The sequence below is a fragment of the Lolium perenne genome, chromosome 7 (assembly GCF_019359855.2).
Source record: "Lolium perenne isolate Kyuss_39 chromosome 7, Kyuss_2.0, whole genome shotgun sequence".
NCBI classification, from domain to species: domain Eukaryota; kingdom Viridiplantae; phylum Streptophyta; class Magnoliopsida; order Poales; family Poaceae; genus Lolium; species Lolium perenne.
The window spans coordinates 65,493,185-65,513,158 of NC_067250.2; positions in this window are offsets into that span (position 1 = coordinate 65,493,185).

The window sequence follows — 19,974 nt, forward strand, 5'->3', positions numbered from 1 at the left end:
TTCTTCTGGGCAAGCACGATGACGCCACGGCAAAAGCCGACGAAGTAGTATCTAAAATATATTGATAAAGATAACATTCAGCACTAAGATGTTTAAGATTGAAAATAAAAAGGTAGATATGGAGGAATTTGAACCTTGTATGAACTTCCGATAGATCTATGGTGATGTAGCGTGATGTGCCGAGTTGGAGGAAGGTGAACTCAGCGACGCGTGGAAGGGCGTGGTCTAGCATGATCCATTCGTCCAGATGCACGTCGGGCTCAGGCAAACCTGAGCGCCAATTTCTACAGACTTGCCTCATAGCAGAGTAGGTTTCGGCGTACTCCTCGTTCGCCAGTAAGCATTCGCCGATCTTGTGAAGTGGTCCATCAGCCGAGAGGGAGGCCCAGTTCACGGAGGCGCCGCGCTTCGATGCGCCGCCCTCGGCGGCGACGGGCTCGGCGGCGACGGGCTTGGAGGCGACGGGCGCGGAGGCGACGGGCTCGGAGGCGACGGCCACCGGCGCATTCTTCTTCTCCATCGCCGGCAGGGTAGCGTGCGTACGGCGGTTGGGGTTTTTTCGATTTGGAGAAGTTGATGGGACGTGAGAGGGGTGGTTTCGTGCGTGAGCGAGAATGAGACGACTGTGTGCAGAGGGAGGGAGGGGCTTACGCGTCCTAAATGCGACCGGCGTCCTACGCGTCCACTATTTGCACGTCTGCACCGCGACACGCGTCAACAAAGGCACGTCTACCACTTCTGCACCGCAACACGCGTCCTCGGGTCTAACCCTGGAAATTTAGATATACTCAGGTATACCCCCGAGTCATATACTAGCATTTTTCGTGTGCTCAGTTTTCGCCTTGAGTGCTAATACTGGCTAGTGTAATATACTCAGTTTTACCCTCAAGTGGCTGGTCAACAGAGAGTCAACAAATGGGATTAACTAGTTAAATGAGTTATTTAATGTGCAAAAAATTCCGAAAAAGAGTGGCACTTACTCATGGAGTCTTTACCACAAATTGCCACTTCTCAAATCATAGATAAATCCTAGATAAATCAAGTTTCACCACAAATTGCCACTTCTCAAATCACCTAGTAGCTATGAAGGTGCATGGTTTTCCATAATAAGCCCTACCCAAAACAGCTTTCCCCAAAACATACTTTGTCTGAATGAGGCCATAATTTTCACACTCATGTAGATTTGTATTGCAAATAGTTTGAGGTAGGCCAAGATGGGTTTCATTGTACAAAACACGCATTTTCCATTTTTTAAATCTCATATTTGAATCCCTTAGTCTGTTTACTACTCACTTGCCCTTGGTTTCTTGATACTACTCAGTTTTGCCCTCTCCCTTCACAAACTCTCACAGACGCCCAACATTGCCCTGATTGGTCTAGCCCATGTCACGCGGATCGTGCCCGCCGACCGTTGATCGTATGATCTAACGGGCAGGATAACCCCTATCTCTCTCTCTGGTCGGGGCCACCACCCTCTCTCTCTCTCTCTCTCTGTCGTCGGTTAGCTTCACGCAAAGTTTGGTTTTCTGCATTATTTTTCACGAGCTAAATTATAAACTCTTTTTAGGCATTACTTTTCACGCAAAAAATGATAAACCATCACCGATTTGTTGTAGCCATTACTTTTCACGCAAAAAAATGATACACCATCACCCATTTCGTGTACCCATTACTTTTCACGCAAAAAACGATAAACCATCACCGATTTTGTTGTAGCCATTACTTTTCACGCAAAAAATGATACACCATCACCCATTTCTTGTAGCCATTACTTTTCACGCAAAAAACGATAAACCATCACCGATTTTGTTGTAGCCATTACTTTTCACGCAAAAAATGATACACCATCACCCATTTCTTGTAGCCATTACTTTTCACGCAAAAATGATAAACCATCAACGATTTGTTGTAGCCATTACGGTAAATGATAAACTATCACGAATTACCATTTCTTTTAGGCATTACTTTTCACGGTAAAATGATAAACTATATCACGAAGTTCCATTTCCGTCAAGATAGTCCGCATTACTTTTTTGTTGAGATATATACCCCCACAACGGTCATCTCCTCCTTAAATTATTGTGTAAACCCCCACAACGGTCACCTCCTCCTTAATTTATTGTGTAAACCCCTACAACAGTCATCTCTCCCTTATAAACACCCACAACGGCCATCCCTTGTGTCAATAGGTTCTGCCTCTCTCTTCTTCGTTCACATACACTTGATCATCCATTGCCATGGCTTCCACGTCTCGGACGCGGAACGGAAGGGGAAGGGGAAGGGGAAGGGGAAGGGGCGGCCGGGGTGGTGGATCATCATCATTGCCACCACCACCGTCGTCAACACTGCCATTGATCATAGAGGAGTTCTTCATCGTCATCTACGAAGACCCTTTGGTCAAGAAGGTACGTATGCGTTCCCACATATATGATGCATGTGATTAATTATGGGCATGTTCTAAAAAACCTTTAATTTCAAACGATCGGCGCTCGATCTCTTTGCAGGCACTCCCAAAAAAGTTTGCGGACTATCTTGACGGCCAGGAGCCAGCTAAGGTGTATCTGCGAGCAGCTGACTGCGGTCCTCGTCTCTGGACCGTGGAGGTCCTATTTGACGGACAAGGCCGGATGTATCTCGACAAGGGCTGGGAGAATTTCGCCATCGCGCACGGTGTGGATTTCGGCTGCTACGTACACTTCAAATATGAAGGCGATGATGTGCTCACAGTGAAGGTGTTCGACGGAACAATGTGCAGGAAGTACTACTACTCAGACGACGAAGATACTGACGATGAAAGTGACGACGACGTGAAGCCATGCATCCATCCCCTTTAGAGATCTAGCTATTTTCTATATATTTAGAGATCTAGCTATTTTCTATATATTATGCACAATATTTAGCATAAGAGTCACTTTAAATTAAGCTACGAAAATAGTCACCTGCCATGGGCTGAGGCGGCCCCACAGAGCGGCTCTATATTATATTCTCTAAATAAATAGACAACCCCAGCGGTCATTGGCTGCGGAGGCCCCACAGAGCGGCAATATATGATTTTCTATAAATAAATAGACGACCCCACTGGTCATTGGCCGCGGCAGCCCCACAGAGCGGCAAATATATGTCTTTTCCTGAAAAATAGACGACCCCACTGGTCATTGGCTGCGGCAGCCCCTCAGAGCGGCAATATATGACTTTTCCTGAAAAATAGATGACCCCACTGGTCATTGGCTGCGGCAGCCCAATAGAGCGGCCCCATTTGTCAGCACGAGACGGGTCAGAGAGGAACTGCCCTCTGTGCAGCCCCACCCGTCAGATTAACGGTAACGGTAAGGCCTCTGACCTGACGGCAACCCTCCCGTCCGAGCGTCTGCGAGGGGTTTCAAACTAGAGGGAGGGGAAAACTGAGGAAAAACTAACGAGCTGGGGAAAACTGAGCACAACTAAGGACATGAGGGCACGAAAATAGAAATCCCTTTAATAAAACTACATATGATTTAAATCTCTAAGTAATTCATATAAGAGAGTTTGGGCCAGGGGTCCAAACATCACATGAATTCATTTGAGACAAGATTTAAATGAAGTATAAGACTTCATATGAATTACTTAATAGTTTTAGACAATATCAACTAGTTAAACTAGCCATATTATCCTTTAATTAAACTAGGGCATGATCATGCCAAGTGACCACACCATTTTACTGCATAAACAATTAGTGTAAGTCAAATGTGAGCTATTAGAGTTGGAATTAACTTAATATCTATTTTGGTTGATTTTTAATAATTATTTGAATGTGAAAAAGTCCCTGCCTTCTTCTTTTTATCAAATTAATTCTAAAACAAATATTGACATGGGACCAGTGGCATTTTGTAGATATTTTCCTTAGCTTTCCAACAATATAAAGTTCATTAAATTTGGTTGAGCCAATTTGAATCTATTGAATTTCAAAGTTTGGGCAGTATTGAAATTGTTTGGAAAAGTTTAAATGGAATTTGAATTAAATAGGCCGGCGGGAAAACTAACTGGGCCAGATTCAAATCAAACGGCCCAAGCCAGCCCACCATGCATCTGTGCCCGCGTGGGCTGCCTGACCAGGGGGTCCCGCATGTCAGCGAGTCTTAAAACCCGAAGCGGTATGGATGAATAAGATGCGTTGGATTACATCAAAGATCAACGGTCGAGGTTCATCGTCTTCTCCGACGAGAACCCGACGTGCTGGCGGCGAACCTAGGGGGTCGGAGGGCTTACGGCGGCTCCAGCAAGGGTTGGCAATGTGCTCGAGGTAGATGTGGACGACGGCGAAGCGGCTGGTAGCAGTGGCGGAGCTCGAGGTGGCCTGGATCGCCGTCGATTGCCGCAGGGCTTCCGCGGCTCCGAGCTTGCGATTGGCCTTGCTCCGGCGACGATCGAGGTGGCTAACGGTGCGAGGCGAAGTGGTGAAGGGTGGGGAGTGAGGTGGTGTGCTCAGTTGCTTCTAGGGAACTCTCTATTTATAGGATTGAGCAAGGGTTGCGGGGCAGGGTGGTGGTCGACATGCTCGCGGCGTCTCCGGTGAGCTAGCGAGCTAGGCAAGGGTGCGGCAGTGTTCTACGGTTCCTGGCGAAGCGAACGGTGGCGACAGCTTGGTTGGGCGGCGTCTGGTTTGGTCGCCTCGCTTCCATGTCTGCCGCGGCGTTTACGGGAACAGGTCGTCGTCTCCGGCGCCGGCGGTCATGGGTTGGTGCTGGGTGCGTGTCTGGCGGCGTCGCGGTGGCAAGCAGGCGCTCAACTCGTTCACAGGGGGTCCAGGGAGGGCTCGAGGTGGTGGCACGGCGCGTGGCCAGTGACGTCTGCGAGCGTGCACACGCGCGACGTCATCGGCATGGCGTCGCCGTGCTGGGCGCGGGCGTTCCGGCCAGTGTCAAGCTTCTCCTCGACCGTGGCGATGCTAGGCGGTGCTAGGGCAGCGAGGTGGAGCTCTGGGACATGGTGGCCGTGGCTGGAGAAGAAAGGAGAGGGGTGGAGCTCGACATGTGGCATGTGGCCGGCATGGCCATGCCATAGCTTGCTTCTCCTCTCTCCTTAGGGTTCCTATGTGCCATTAAGGTTGAGAGGGGGCAGGGGGACCATTTAGAATAGGTTGGGATAGATTAGGGTTGAGGTAGATCACTATTTCAAATAGTGTCAAATAGTGCCATAGATGCTATTTTTGATTTTTGTCCAAATTTGGTTTAATTCAAATGGTTGACCAATTTTAATTGTGTGTGTTTAGTTGAGTTCTAAATGACCAGAGATGATGAGAGGTGGTGGTGGCATTGTTGAATTCAAAGTTTTGCAAAATTTGATAAGTGGGAGATTGTTACATATGTTAAAAAGTTGAAACTTTGGATGAGCATAGCTAATGATCAAGAAAGAATTTGGCATGGTGATTTTTACAAAAAGTGTTCACCTTGATGTTGACTTTGAAGTGGTGCAAAGAGTTAGCAAGGTTTGGTTTGAGAAAATTGAATTGCAAGGGCTCAAAGTAGTGATCAGACTATAATTTGCAGTTTTGACCATTATCATATGTGAGCAAGGTTTGCATTTGAAAATCATTTGAATTGTGATTCTTTGATTCCAAAAGTTGTAATAAGTGTTTAGTAACATTATTCAACTAATGGTGAAGACCAAATTGGTCTAGGGTCAAAATTTATAAAAATGCCATAGAGCATATGTGAGGGTTTTTAGGGTTTTTCATTTATGGGATTTTCTTCCTCTTTGATTTATTTGGTTTGTGATCTCCATATGATCACCTTAGGGTTTTAGAGTATAGCACATACAAATAATAACACTCATCATGGCATATCACTCAAATGCACAAGTCCTATGCATGGCACTATATGCAATTTAAAAAGTTTTTGTTTGTTTGAAATTTTGCTCTCTGGAATTCTTCTAACTTTCTTTTTATTGAAATTTGGGATGTTACAAACCCTTCCCCCTTACAAAAGATCTCGTCCCGAGATCGAAAATAAAGTTAGGTACTAAAGAGATCTGGGTACTCCTTCTTCATGAAGTCTTCGCGTTCCCATGTGGCTTCATCCTCGGTATGATTGCTCCATTGTATCTTCAGAAACTTGATGCTTCGGGTGCGGGTGGTTCGGTAAGCTTCCTCCAGAATGCGAATCGGCACTTCACGGTAGGTCAAGTCCTGGTTGATATCCACCGATCGGTGATCGATGTTCTTGAACACTTCGGTCTTCTCAGGGACTTCAAGGCACTTCCGGAGGAGTGAGATATGAAACACGTCGTGCACAGCGGACATTTCTTCAGGCAACTCCAGTTGATAAGATACTTCACCTCGGCGGCTGAGGACTTTGAAAGGTCCGACATATCAGGGTGCAAGCTTTCCTTTCAATTGAAATCTTTGCATTCCTTTCAAGGGGGATACCTTGAGATAGACGAAGTCTCCGATCTCGAAGGTCATCTCCCGACGTCTCTTGTCGGCGTAGCTCTTCTGTCTTGATTGCGCAGTCTTGAGGTACTCGCGAATCTTGTGGACTTTCTCTTCGGCTTCACGAAGAACATCTGGGCCAAAAACTTGGCTTTCTCCGACTTCCGACTAGTTCAGGGGGGTACGGCATTTCCTTCCGTACAAGGCTTCAAAGGGGGCCATCTGTAGGCTAGCTTGATAGCTGTTGTTGTAAGAGAATTCTGCGTAAGGTAAGCAGTCTTCCCACCTGGATCTGTATTCCAGTACACATGCTCTCAGCATGTCCTCCAGTATCTGGTTGACTCTCTCAGTCTGTCCGTCGGTCTGAGGGTGATAGGCGGTGCTGAAATTCAGACGGGTTCCTAGTCCTTCGTGCACTTTCTGCCAGAACCTTGAGGTGAACTGTGATCCTCTATCTGACACTATCGATTTCGGGGTTCCGTGCAGGGCGACTATTCTGGAGATGTAGAGTTCAGCTAACTTTGGGCCTTGGTAAGTGGTTTTGACGGCGATGAAATGGGCGACTTTGGTCAATCTATCGACAACTACCCATATTGAATCATTGCCTTTGCTGGATTTGGGCAGTCCGGTGATAAAGTCCATTCCTACGGAGTCCCATTTCCATTCTGGAATCTGGAGGGGTTGTAACAGTCCGGCGGGTCGTTGATGTTCTGCCTTGACTCTTTGACATATGTCACACTTGGCGATGTAGCTGCCGATTTCTCTCTTCATTCCATGCCACCAGAATTGCTCCTTCAGGTCTTGATACATCTTGGTACCTCCGGGGTGGATTGAATAAAGAGTGTCATGGGCTTCTTGCAGGATGACTTGCTTCAAGTCTGAGTCCGATGGTACGCAGAGACGTTCTTTGTACCAAAGAACTCCGGCTTCGTCTACGGTGAATCCGGGGGCTTTTCCTGTGGCTATCTGCTTCTTGATTCCGTCAATGCTAGCGTTGTCCTTCTGGGCTTCCTTGATCTGGCTAACCAAGGTGGGTTGCAGTTCTATGCTGGCTAGGAATCCTTCACTAACAAGTTCAAGTCTGAACTGTTCAAACTCTTGATGCAAGCTGGGCTGTTCGGTTGCGAGCATGGAGTTCAATCGACACTGACGATCGACTCAAAGCATCCGCTACCACATTGGCCTTGCCGGGGTGGTAGTGAATCTCCATGTCGTAATCCTTGATCAATTCGATCCATCGGCGTTGTCTCATGTTCAGCTCCTTCTGGGTGAATATGTATTTGAGGCTCTTGTGGTCGGAGTAGATCTCGGATCGATTACCCATGAGGTAATGACGCCAAACTTTCAAGGCTAAGACCACGGCTGCAAGTTCGAGGTCATGGGTTGGGTAATTCTGTTCATGTTGCTTTAGCTGTCTTGAAAGGTAGGATACAACCTTGCCTTCTTGCATAAGTACACATCCAAGACCAGTCTTGGAGGCGTCGCAATATACATCAAAGGGCTTTGCAATATCTGGCATGATCAGGATTGGGGCTGTTGTCAGTCTACTCTTGAGCTGTTGAAAGCTCTCTTCACATTTGTCGGTCCACTCAAACTTCTTGTCCTTTTTCAGCAGTTGGGTCATGGGTCGAGCGATGCTCGAAAAGCCTTCTACAAATATGCGGTAGTATCCGGCTAATCCAAGAAAAGCGCGGACCTCGGTTTGGGTGGTTGGGGCTTGCCATTCCATAACAGTCTTGATTTTGGCGGGATCTACGGCAATTCCTCCTGCAGACAAGATGTGTCCCAGGAATCCAACTTCTTCCAACCAAAATTCACACTTGCTGAACTTGGCATACAACTTGTGATGCCTAAGGGTTTCTAGGACAGTCTCGAAATGTTGTTCATGTTCCTCTTCGGACTTGGAGTAAACGAGAATGTCGTCGATGAAGACCACGACAAACTTGTCCAAAAAGTTCATGAAGATCTTATTCATGAGATTCATGAAATAAGCGGGGGCATTGGTCAGTCCAAACGACATGACGTTGTACCCGTACAACCCATATCTGGTGGTAAAGGTAGTTTTTGGAATGTCGGTGGCTCGGATTTTCAGCTGATGGTATCCAGTTCTAAGGTCGATCTTGGAGAACACTCTGGCTCCGGTGAGTTGATCAAACAAGTCTTCTATCTTGGGTAGGGGGTATTTGTTTTTGATGGTGACATCGTTAAGCTTACGATAATCCGTACATAAATGATTTGCACCATCCTTCTTGTCCACAAACAAAACTGGTGATCTCCAGGGGGATGCACTAGGTCTAATCAGACCTTTGGCCAACATATCATCTATCTGCTTCTTCAGCTCCACAAGCTCGGTTGCGTTCATGCTGTAGGCTCTCTGGGCTATGGGTCCGGTTCCGGGGATTAACTCGATGATAAACTCGATATCCCTATCCGGGGGCATACCGGGTAGATCATCCGGAAACACATCAGGGTAGCGACAAACGACCCTGATTTGATCCAGAGTTGGCTTGGATATACTTTGGTTGCAGGTGAATTTTCTGGGTAGTTTTTCAGAGACGTGCTCTACTACGATCCCGGTGCTGCTGGTCATGGTTATGGCTTTCTTGGCACAGTCTATCAATCCATTATGATTGGACATCCAGTCCATTCCTAGTACGACTTCCAAACCTTTGGTTCCCAGAATGATTAGATTGGCATAGAAATCTACATCATGGATTTTGATTGGTACATTTTTGGAAAAATTTCTGGCTTTGGTGGTTGATCCGGGAATTTGAACTATCATAACATGCTTCAAACTGAGGGGTTGAATTTTACTTGTTGATGCAAAGTCTTCGGTGACAAAAGAATGAGATGCTCCGGAATCAAACAACACTCTGGCAGGGATGTGGTTGACAGAAAACATACCCAGTACAACATCTGGTGCTTCCTGGGCTTCTTCGGCGTTCATGTGGTAGAGGCGGCCGTTGCGGTTATTGGGGTTGTTGGGGGCGAACTTCTTGCCGGTGGAGACACAGCGTTGTTGCTGAGCAGGTGCTGCGGTGTTGCCGGCGAGCTTGGCGAGACGCTTGGGACACTCGTTGGAGTAGTGCCCCACTACACCGCACTCATAACAAGTGATGGTGGTCTTGTCCTGCTTGTTCGCAACGGGGACGGCGTTGCTTCTGGTTCTGGGAGCGGTGTTGGTGTTGTTGTTGTTGTTGTTGGGGGCTCTGGGCGGAGCGCGGTTGTAGTAGTAGTTGTTGTTGTAGTTTTTGTTGTTGTAGCCTCCTGGCTTGGAGTTTCCTCCACTCCGGTTTTGATAACCGGGGCGCGAGTTCTGCATCGGTGGCTTGTTGTTTCTCGGAGTGAAACCTCCGCTTGAGATGGGGCGAAACTTCTGGGTATGGCTAGACCCACTTTGATTCGCCATGCGGCTCTTGCGGTTCTCATTGGCTTGGTTCAGCTTGCCCTCCATCTGGATGGCGGAGTCAACCAGGGCTTCGAGGTCGGCGAAGGGGATGTTGACGAGGATAGTCTGCATCTCATCATGCAGTCCGTTCAGGAATCTCTCCTTCCTCTTCTGGCTTTGGTGGTTGATCCGGGAATTTGAACTATCAGACCTTTGGCCAACATATCATCTATCTGCTTCTTCAGCTCCACAAGCTCGGTTGCGTTCATGCTATAGGCTCTCTGGGCTATGGGTCCGGTTCCGGGGATTAACTCGATGATAAACTCGATATCCCTATCCGGGGGCATACCGGGTAGATCATCCGGAAACACATCAGGGTAGCGACAAACGACCCTGATTTGATCCAGAGTTGGCTTGGATATACTTTGGTTGCAGGTGAATTTTCTGGGTAGTTTTTCAGAGACGTGCTCTACTATGATCCCGGTGCTGCTGGTCATGGTTATGGCTTTCTTGGCACAGTCTATCAATCCATTATGCTTGGACATCCAGTCCATTCCTAGTACGACTTCCAAACCTTTGGTTCCCAGAATGATTAGATTGGCATAGAAATCTACATCATGGATTTTGATTGGTACATTTTTGGAAAATTTTCTGGCTTTGGTGGTTGATCCGGGAATTTGAACTATCATAACATGCTTCAAACTGAGGGGTTGAATTTTACTTGTTGATGCAAAGTCTTCGGTGACAAAAGAATGAGATGCTCCGGAATCAAACAACACTCTGGCAGGGATGTGGTTGACAGAAAACATACCCAGTACAACATCTGGTGCTTCCTGGGCTTCTTCGGCGTTCATGTGGTAGAGGCGGCCGTTGCGGTTATTGGGGTTGTTGGGGGCGAACTTCTTGCCGGTGGAGACACGGCGTTGTTGCTGAGCAGGTGCTGCGGTGTTGCCGGCGAGCTTGGCGAGACGCTTGGGACACTCGTTGGAGTAGTGCCCCACTACACCGCACTCATAACAAGTGATGGTGGTCTTGTCCTGCTTGTTCGCAACGGGGACGGCGTTGCTTCCGGTTCTGGGAGCGGTGTTGGTGTTGTTGTTGTTGTTGTTGGGGGCTCTGGGCGGAGCGCGGTTGTAGTAGTAGTTGTTGTTGTAGTTGTTGTTGTTGTAGCCTCCTGGCTTGGAGTTTCCTCCACTCCGGTTTTGATAACCGGGGCGCGAGTTCTGCTTCGGTGGCTTGTTGTTTCTCGGAGTGAAACCTCCGCTTGAGATGGGGCGAAACTTCTGGGTATGGCTAGACCCACTTTGATTCGCCATGCGGCGCTTGCGGTTCTCATTGGCTTGGTTCAGCTTGCCCTCCATCTGGATGGCGGAGTCAACCAGGGCTTCGAGGTCGGCGAAGGGGATGTTGGCGAGGACAGTCTGCATCTCATCATGCAGTCCGTTCAGGAATCTCTCCTTCCTCTTCTCAACGGTGTCGGTCTCATCAGGGGCATACCTCGACAGTGTGAGAAACTTGTCGCGGTATTCTACCACCGTCATGCGACCTTGTTTCAGTTCACGGAACTCATCCCTCATCTTTTTGATAAGACCCGGGGGTACATGGTACTTGCTGAACTTTAGCTTGAAATCCTCCCAAGTCATGAACTGACCTCCGTTCATGGCACGGGTGCTGGTCCACCAAGCGCGGTCTGGTCCAGCGAGATAGTGGGTGGCAAACAAGACTTTCTCGTTGGCTTCCACTCCGGCTACTTCCAGGTTGTTCTCCATAGTCTGGAGCCAATCATCGGCATCGAGGGGCTCCTCGGTCTTGCTAAACACCGGAGGGTTGGTGTTCTGGAAGTTCTTGAGTTTGGATCCAGGGTGGTCATGATTTCCAGGACCTTGATTGGCGATGTTCTGCAAGGCTGCGATGTTGGCTTGACGTTCAGCTCTTTCGGTCTCCCTGTCGGCAAGCAGGGTTTGCAGCAGTTGCATCATCGCATCGTTGGTGCGATTGGGAGGGGCCATCTGAAGATATAGAAGATCATGAGATAAGAGGGAACATTCTATGGTTCATTTTGGTTATGTTTGAAAACATTTGAAAACTTGTAATCTTTTCATGACAAACATAACATTCATTCATTCATTCGACACACCTTACAAACTAACACACACATACTCCAATGGTTTTAAGAACCATTCTCATTCTACGATACAAAGGACGGGATACAACTCACACCTACATAAGTGAGACTAGTGCAACTACTCCTCATCCTCAACATCGATCGGGACGTAGTCATCGGGTCCTGCCTCCAGGAACTCATAATCCTCCTCCTCGGTGTTCTCCTCCTCCTCAAAGTCGTCGTCGTCGCTCAGGAAGGCTCCTCCTCCCTGAATGTTGATGTCTCCGTCGTCATCCTCCAGCTCACGAATCTGATCCTCCTGGGCCTTGACAGTGGCCTCAAGTGACGCGATCTTGGCGCGAAGGCGCTTAATCGTAGCATCCTTCTTGGCACGCTGCTGGTGAAGGCTCTTGCGGTCGTTGTTGAGTAGCTTGATCGCCTCACCCTGCTCGATGATGTGAGCATGGGTCTGGTTCGCGTAAGCGCGAGTGGCGTCGAGGTCCTTCTGAGTCTGGTAGAGCATGAAGTCCAGGTGCTCAGCATGGTGCCTCAACTCCGGGTGCGGCTGCAGCTCCATGGGCACTCCCATGGCATCACGCCTCACAAGGTGTGCGTAGCGTGACGCAAGGATGCGCACCACGTTCTGTCCACAGAGGCGCGCAAGTGCCTCTTGAAGGCCGCATGCGAGTCCGTCGAGCTAGTTGCTCTCGCGGAAGGAGAAGAGGATCCTCTCCGAGGTGGGAGGCTCCATCTTGCCCCTCAAGTCGGCAGTGATCACCCACTGCAACTCTCCTCCGGGCGTGTCGTCCACCTGAACCCCGTGGAACTCGGGGTGTGGGCGCCCAAGGAAGTCAGAGACGGCGTTGAGGTCGTGCTCGAAGATCAAGCTCCCTCCGTTCCCAAGCTGGTAAAACTTGGTGTTGATGGGTTCATTCGGCTCCATCTGAAAGAGAATTGGATGAGTAAGTTAGAGAGTGTAAAGTGTGGCAAAATTTTAAGTAGACTCAAATAAGATAGAACCTGATTTATCAAATTTTTAGAAAAGTCTCAAAGACAAGAGTGTAAGTAAATTTTCACAAATATTCTCTTCATTTGATTTTCAAAGTTAAGTTTTTCAGAACGCCCATTCTAACTAAGGTCTTCTAAGGTCAAACAATGGCTCTCATACCAACTTGTCAACACCCGGATTTTTAAGTTCGGATGCCTATTATGTCATACATCGCAATCCCAGGAATATTGTTGTTGCGAGACATAATAGTTAAGTATCACAGTCATCATTCATTACAAACCATAAGTCTTACAAATTGGAATCACATGATCCATATTACACGAATAGTTGATCTATTGATCAACGAACAAACATAAGTTCATAGTTCATAGCGGAAGCGTAAGATACAAGGACTCTCTAGTCCACAGGCCAACGCTTGACGTCGGAAGACTCCTAGTTGTTGTAGGCGTCCTGCTGGTCATCTCCTTGTTCATCTTCATACTCTGGCCATTTGAATAGCCAGGGACAAAGCCGTGAGTACTTTAAGTACTCGCAAACTAATACTAATGTAAGTGCTAGACATTCTAGTAAGGTTTGCTAAGCTCTAGTTTATTTTCATAAAGCTAGTTTTAGTTCATAAGTATTTGAGAAAAGCTTATTCAATTGCTAACTAACTCAAGTGGGAACATTAGTGGCATTCCCACCATCCAAGTGGTGATTTCAATTCAATTCACCACAAGTCATTTCACCATCTTCTTTCACATCATTTTCAAAGGTATGACATCAGAAACTGTATGGCCTTTCCAACCGTCCGTAACCGTGGACGCGGCTATTCGAATAGATTTACACTCTGCAGAGGTTGCACACTTGTGCCACAATATTTAATTTCATCCGTCGGGATTACCCCGAATCATCGTAACACAGTACGCGGATCATCAACCATAACCTTTCACTTACAAATCCTAGTATGAGCACCTCTCCCCATGAGCTTGGCCTTCCAGTGAAGACCAACTGTCAACCTGGGAACTGCACAGGGCTTGGCCGTACAATTCACCTCAATTTCACATCATTTCTCAACAACGGAGGTAGCCTCAAGCGTAACCCCTATGACGTGTGTTCAGAGGGAACCCATACTAAGATGTATAAACTTCCAGTTAAGCCCTACCCATAATCAGGTATTGTGGGGGTACTTAATAATTGGAAAGGTATCGCATTCAAACCAACATCATATTTATCAAAAATCACTATCTTCTCTTGGTCATATTCACCTTCAAAAATCATTCAATGGAATGTTTCATCATTCCAAGGTTTCAAATTCATTTCAATTCACATTGTTCCCATCTAGAGTAGTCAAGTTTTATTTCATTGGCACTAGCTCTAAATCATGAGGGGTGCTATCTTGCTTTGCTTGATTGAGACTACTCCACTACTCTAGTAAACCTCTTTATTTTGACCAAAGTTAACTACAAAAGCAACTCATTGAGAAAACAAGTAAAAACTTGTATTGTATAAACTTGGGATAGGCTTATGTAAGAAAAGGTAAGATTCATGGTGCCTTGCCCCAAGGGGCTTTGCACTTTGCAAGAATATTAGCTTGCCTTGGTAGTTCTCAAAATTCTCCTCCTCCTCCTCTTGGTAGCAACCTTCTTCTTCGGTGTACTCTCCGGTGCTAGCATCTAAATTTGAATACGAGTATAATTACTCACTAATTCAATGGCTATTCCATGTATCACATATAAACACACAAACTATTCTATGCACACAAATAATCTAATTAGAGTGCATGGGTTGTGTTGTTTGGGGATAATTTACTTTTTTGTATTTAATATGTAAATGATAGTTTCCATAGGGTTCTTGCGAAATAATTTCCTCTCATTGAAATCTTCTTAAGATTTAATTTCTCAAACAATCATATATGAACTTATATTGACCTAAGGCAAATGTTCATCATCATCATCATTTTAGAAGATGATTTAAATGAGGTAGATCACCTCATATCATTTAATAAAACTACATATGATTTAAATCTCTAAGTAATTCATATAAGAGAGTTTGGGCCAGGGGTCCAAACATCACATGAATTCATTTGAGACAATATTTAAATGAAGTATAAGACTTCATATGAATTACTTAATAGTTTTGGACAATATCAACTAGTTAAACTAGCCATATTATCCATTAATTAAACTAGGGCATGATCATGCCAAGTGACCACACCATTTTATTGCATAAACAATTAGTGTAAGTCAAATGTGAGCTATTAAAGTTGGAATTAACTTAATATCTATTTTGGTTGATTTTTAATAATTATTTGAATGTGAAAAAGTCCCTGCCTTCTTCTTTTTATCAAATTAATTCTACAACAAATCTTGACATGGGACCAGTGGCATTTTGTAGATATTTTCCTTAGCTTTCCAACAATATAAAGTTCATTAAATTTGGTTGAGCCAATTTGAATCTATTGAATTTCAAAATTTGGGCAGTATTGAAATTGTTTGGAAAAGTTTAAATGGAATTTGAATTAAATAGGCCGGCGGGAAAACTAACTGGGCCAGATTCAAATCAAACGGCCCAAGCTAGCCCACCACGCGTCTGTGCCCGCGTGGGCTGCCTGACCAGGGGGTCCCGCATGTCAGCGAGTCTTAAAACCCGAAGCGGTATGGATGAATAAGATGCGTTGGATTAGATCAAAGATCAACGACCGAGGTTCATCGTCTTCTCCGACGAGAACCCGACGTGCTGGCGGCGAACCTAGGGGGTCGGAGGGCTTACGGCGGCTCTAGCAAGGGTTGGCAATGTGCTCGAGGTAGATGTGGACGACGGCGAAGCGGCTGGTAGCAGTGGCGGAGCTCGAGGTGGCCTGGATCGCCGGCGATTGCTGCAGGGCTTCTGCGGCTCCGAGCTTGCGATTGGCCTTGCTCTGGCAACGAACGAGGTGGCTAACGGTGCGAGGCGAAGTGGTGAAGGGTGGGGAGTGAGGTGGTGTGCTCAGTTGCTTCCAGGGAACTCTCTATTTATAGGATTGAGCAAGGGTTGCGGGGCAGGGTGGTGGTCGACATGCTCGCGGCATCTCCGGCGAGCTAGCGAGCTAGGCAAGGGTGCGGCAGTGTTCTACGGTTACTGGCGAAGCGAACGGTGGTGACAGCTTGGTCGGGCGGCGTCTGGTTTGGTCGCCTCGCTTCCATGTCTGCCGCGGCGTTTACGGGAACAGGTCATCGTCTCCGGCGCCGGCGGTCACGGGTTGGTGCTGGGCGCGTGTCTGGCGGCGTCGCGGTGGCAAGCAGGCGCTCAACTCGATCACAGGGGGTCCAGGGAGGGCTCGAGGTGGTGGCGCGGCGCGTGGCCAGTGACGTCTGCGAGCGTGCACACGCGCGATGTCATCGGCATGGCGTCACCGTGCTGGGCGCGGGCGTTCCGGCCAGTGTCGAGCTTCTCCTCGACCGTGGCGATGCTAGGCGGTGCTAGGGCAGCGAGGTGGAGCTCTGGGACATGGTGGCCGTGGCTGGAGAAGAAAGGAGAGGGGTGGAGCTCGACATGTGGCATGTGGCCGGCATGGCCATGCCATGGCTTGCTTCTCCTCTCTCCTTAGGGTTCCTATGTGCCATTAAGGTTAAGAGGGGGCAGGGGGACCATTTAGAATAGGTTGGGATAGATTAGGGTTGAGGTAGATCACTATTTCAAATAGTGTCAAATAGTGCCATAGATGCTATTTTTGATTTTTGTCCAAATTTGGTTTAATTAAAATGGTTGACCAAATTGAATTGTGTGTGTTTAGTTGAGTTCTAAATGACCAGAGATGATGAGAGGTGGTGGTGGCATTGTTGAATTCAAAGTTTTGCAAAATTTGATAAGTGGGAGATTGTTACATATGTTAAAAAGTTGAAACTTTGGATGAGCATAGCTAATGATCAAGAAAGAATTTGGCATGGTGATTTTTACAAAAAGTGTTCACCTTGATGTTGACTTTGAAGTGGTGCAAAGAGTTAGCAAGGTTTGGTTTGAGAAAATTGAATTGCAAGGGCTCAAAGTAGTGATCAGACTATAATTTGCAGTTTTGACCATTATCATATGTGAGCAAGGTTTGCATTTGAAAATCATTTGAATTGTGATTCTTTGATTCCAAAAGTTGTAATAAGTGTTTAGTAACATTATTCAACTAATGGTGAAGACCAAATTGGTCTAGGGTCAAAATATATAAAAATGCCATAAAGCATATGTGAGGGTTTTTAGGGTTTTTCATTTATGGGATTTTCTTCCTCTTTGATTTATTTGGTTGGTGATCTCCATATGATCACATTAGGGTTTTAGAGTATAGCACATACAAATAATAACACTCATCATGGCATATCACTCAAATGCACAAGTCCTATGCATGGCACTATATGCAATTTAAAAAGTTTTTCTTTGTTTGAAATTTTGCTCTCTGGAATTCTTCTAACTTTCTTTTTATTGAAATTTGGGATGTTACAGGGAGGAAGAGGTCAAAGATATCCCTCTCAAGCAACCCTGCAATCACGATACAAGAAGTCTCTTGTGTCCCCAACACACCTAATACACTTGTCAGATGTATAGGTGCACTAGTTCGGCGAAGAGATAGTGAAATACAAGTGGTATGGATGTATATGAGTGGTAATAGCAATCTGAATAAAATATGGCAGCGAGTAAACATGCAGTGGAACAGTAAATAAACGGTGACCTCCCCGGCAATGGCACCAGAAAATAGCTTGCTGGTGTGCAGTTGACGTGGGAGATAGGAATCTTTGTGGTGTAACTTTACTATTCGGAAACAAGGCCTAGGGATCACACTTTCACTAGTGGACACTCTCAACATTGATCACATAATAAAACCACTCTACACTCTATTGTTGGATGATGAACACCATTAATTGTGTAGGGCTACAAGAGCACCTCAATGCCGGAGTTAACAAGCTCCACAACATTCGATGTTCATATTTAAATAACCTTAGAGTGCATGATAGACCAACGCAATTATACCAAGTGGCTTATTCTTCTCGATGTTTTAGGTCAGGAGGCTTCTTATAGGCGGAGAGTCGGAGTCGGAGGGGGTCTGGGACAGCCAGACAATAGGGGGCACGCCCCCCCTTGGGCCGCGCCGCCACCATGTGTGGTGGCCCTGGGCCTCCCCTCTGGTCCATCTTCGGTGTTCTGGAAGCTTCGTGGAATTATAAGATCATGGGCCTTGATTTCGTCCAATTCCGAGAATATTTCCTTACTAGGATTTCTGAAACCAAAAACAGCAGAAAACAGGAACTAGCACTTCGGCATCTCGTCAATAGGTTAGTTCCGGAAAACGCATCAAAATGATATAAAGTGTGAACAAAACATGTAGGTATTGTCATAAAACAAGCATGGAACATCAGAAATTATAGATACGTTGGAGACGTATCAGCATCCCCAAGCTTAGTTCCTACTCGTCCCCGAGTAGGTAAACGATAACAAAGATAATTTTTGAAGTGACATGCTACTTACATAATCTTGATCATACTATTGAAAAGCATATGAGATGAATGAAGTGATTCAAAGCAATGGTAAAGATAATGATTAAACAACTGAATCATATAGCAAAGACTTTTCATGAATAGTACTTTCAAGACAAGCATCAATAAGTCTTGCATAAGAGTTAACTCATAAAGCAATAAATTCTAAGTAAAGGCATTGAAGCAACACAAAGGAAGATATAAGTTTCAGCAGTTGCTTTCAACTTGTAACATGTATATCTCATGGATAGTTGTCAACATAAAGTAATATGATGAATGCAAATATGCAAGAATGTAAGAATCAATGCACAGTTAACACAAGTGTTTGCTTCTAAGATAGAAAGAATAGGTAAACTGACTCAACATAAATGTAGAAGAATGGCCCTTCGCAGAGGGAAGCATGGATTGCTATATTTGTGCTAGAGCTTTTATTTTGAAAACATAAAGAGAGCATAAAAGTAAAGTTTTGAGAGGTGTTTGTTGTTGTCAACTAATGGTAGTGGGCACTCTAACCCCCTTGCCAGACAGACTTTCAAAGAGCGGCTCCCATGAAAGATTTTATTTTTGGGTGGCACTCCTTCCAACCTTTGCTTTCACAAACCATGGCTAACCGAATCCTCGGGTGCCTGCCAACAATCTCATACCATGATGGAGTGCCTTTTTATTTTAGTTTTATTTAGATGACACTCCTCCCCACCTTTGCTTTCTCAAGCCATGGCTAACCGAATCCTCGGGTGCCGTCCAACAATCACATACCATGGAGGAGTGTCTATTTTTTTTGTAAAATTATGAAGATTAATTAATTGGGGCTGGGAACCCCATTGCCAGCTCTTTTTGCAAAAATATTGGATAAGCGGATGAAGCCACTAGTCCGTTGGTGAAAGTTGCCCAACAAGATTGAAAGGTAAACACCACATACTTCCTCATGAGCTATAAAACATTGACACAAATAAGAGGTAATAAATTTTGAATTGTTTAAAAGTAGCACTCAAGCAATTTACTTTGGAATGGCAGAAAAATACCATGTAGTAGGTAGGTATGGTGGACACAAATGGCATAGTTTTTGGCTCAAGGATTTTGGATGCATGAGAAGTAATCCCTCTCGATACAAGGCTTAGGCTAGCAAGGTTGTTTGAAGCAAACACAAGTATGAACCGGTACAGCAAAACTTACATAAGAATATATTGCAAGCATTATAAAAATCTACACTGTCCTTCTTGTTGCTCAAACCCTTACTAGAAAATATCTAGACTTTAGAGAGACCAATCATGCAAACCAAATTTTAGCAAGCTTTATGTAGTTCTTCATTAATAGGTGCAAAGTATATGATGCAAGAGCTTAAACATGATCTATATGAGCACAACAATTGCCAAGTATCAACTTATTCAAGACCATATACCAATTACCACATGAAGCATTTTCTGTTTCCAACCAAATAACAATGAACGAAGCAGTTTCAACCTTCGCCATGAACATTAAAAGCTAAGAACACATGTGTTCATATGAACAAGCGGAGCGTGTCTCTCTCCCACACAAGCATGATCTTTATTCAGAGAATGAAAATAAAAAAAAACGAAAATAAAAGCACAC